The sequence below is a fragment of the Brassica oleracea genome, chromosome C9 (assembly GCF_000695525.1).
Source record: "Brassica oleracea var. oleracea cultivar TO1000 chromosome C9, BOL, whole genome shotgun sequence".
In the NCBI taxonomy this organism is placed as follows: domain Eukaryota; kingdom Viridiplantae; phylum Streptophyta; class Magnoliopsida; order Brassicales; family Brassicaceae; genus Brassica; species Brassica oleracea.
This window is the reverse complement of record NC_027756.1, coordinates 27,429,013-27,431,142: the sequence shown is the minus strand read 5'-3', so window position 1 is coordinate 27,431,142 and position 2,130 is coordinate 27,429,013.

Genomic DNA, 2,130 nt, shown 5'->3' with positions numbered 1-2,130 from the left:
ACCAAAACTTAGTTCCATATGTTAGGGTTTCTATTATCCTAGATTAGGGTTCTTCAAATTTTAATGGTTCAGATCTTTATCAATCAACCAAATTCAGTGTAGGTTCTTTTAAGTTTCGAGTTTTACCTTTAGAAACTTATGGAGTGTAGATTTGGACCACCAAAGAGAGAAGGAGGCCGTGAGCTGATCGTTCTTCGAGTCGGGTCGCGGACGGGCTGTTTGCTTGGTCGGATCACGAACAGGGAAGAAGGAGAACGTCTGGTTTACTTGTTCACGTCTAGAAATAGTGTAGCAGAGCTTGACGACGCGTCAGTGATCGGATCGACAAGTGGTTTGCAGCGTCTGATTCGTCTCGGCGAGAGCTTCAATTTGATATATTGCTCATCGTCTGGGTCCTTACGGTTTTGGAGAACGATCTCTTTGAAGTTCCGCCGGAATTAGGGTTTTGCGATATTCGGCTGAGTTTAAGGAATTTCGTGGGGGCTTAGGGTTAGAGGCTATCGTGCTGATAACGTGTTATAAAAGAGATGCTATGTAAGCTTATTATTACTCAAGACCAGAAGTCTATATTTATACAAGTATTAGACCGTCTTATTTAGACCGTCATAAGATAAATGAAAATCCTATTCCTAATAGGAATATGAAATAGTACTTATCCTAAATACATATGGAAAATGATAAACATCAAGTATAGATAAATGTAAACTCGCATTCACCTAAGTCATTAGCGAATGGACCGGATGGATAGTTGATGGGCCGGACGGTTTGGGCCTGATATGGGTCGATCACCACTTGGTTTATAACAATTAAACCTTCAAATTAGATTTTGTATCGTAATAAACTTTCAACATGGTTTACTCGTTCATCGAGTAGAAAATGTGACTTGATGACCTGTAAATAAGATGACATGTAAGTTCTTTTTAAAAAATATTTTTTTAATTATTTAATTAATAAAAGCAATTAAAATAAAATATGAAACATAAATAAAAATTAGAAAAGGAAATTTTATAAATCGATTTTAAAAGTTCTTATTTTTTTTAAATATTTTTAGAAATGCAATGTCACAAGAAAAAAGTTTTTTTTTTTAATTTTTTTTTAAAAACATATAAATGCTCTAATTTATTATTAAAAAAAAAAGAATAATTCCGAACATATCAACATTATTAATAACATTTTTTTTCATATCACGATTAAGAGTAACATTTTTCGTCATATCACCAGTGACGATGGCATCGTAAACCATTGTTATCCATACGTCAGAAAATGCAACATTTTCAAACATATCAACCTATCACTATTTCAAACATATCAAAACTAAATGACTTACAATTTAGAAAATATTGCTTTTAATGGTGATATGACAAAAAGTGTTAATGTTAATGGTCATATGTTCAAAATTATTTTTGAAAAGAATTTGAGAGCTCTTATATGATTGTTTTCAAAAAAAAGAATTCTTATTTTATATAATTTTTTCAAAAAAATAAAATTTATGACTTATGAATAAAATTGGTTCTGACACCATCATCATTGGTGGTACAAAAAAAAAATGTTACTTTTAATCGTGACATGACGAACAATGTTATTGACTTATTGTTAATGGTGATATATTCGAAATTATTTATCGGAGATTTTATGATTTTTGAAAAAGAACTAAAGTATTTTTGTTTTTTCTTCAAAAACTGCATTTTTTTATTTTCTTTAAAAATGACTTAAAATATTTATGTAGTTTATTAGTCAAATAAATAAAAACAATTTTAAAAAGAAAAACTGACATGTCTTTTTATTTACATGTTAACATGTTAGATTTTTAACTTAATGAATAAGTAAGCCAAGTTAAAGGTTTTTTACGATAAAATGTCAATTTGAAAGTTTAATATGCTCGTTAAATAATTTCAAACGTTAAACCGTAAATAAATGCTATTTCGAAGATTTTTATGCGATTCTCTGTTAAAGGTTTATGTCGAAAAGAATTTGGTAGAAAAAAGTAAGAAGCAGAAATAACAACAAAAAAGTAAAAATCCATCTTCTAATCCGGCCCATAATTTCATAAGCCCATTTAAAATTGATGAACTGCATTTGTTGAAGAATATTTGTCCTTTTCTTTTTCTCCGCAAAGAAAGCGGAGTCGAG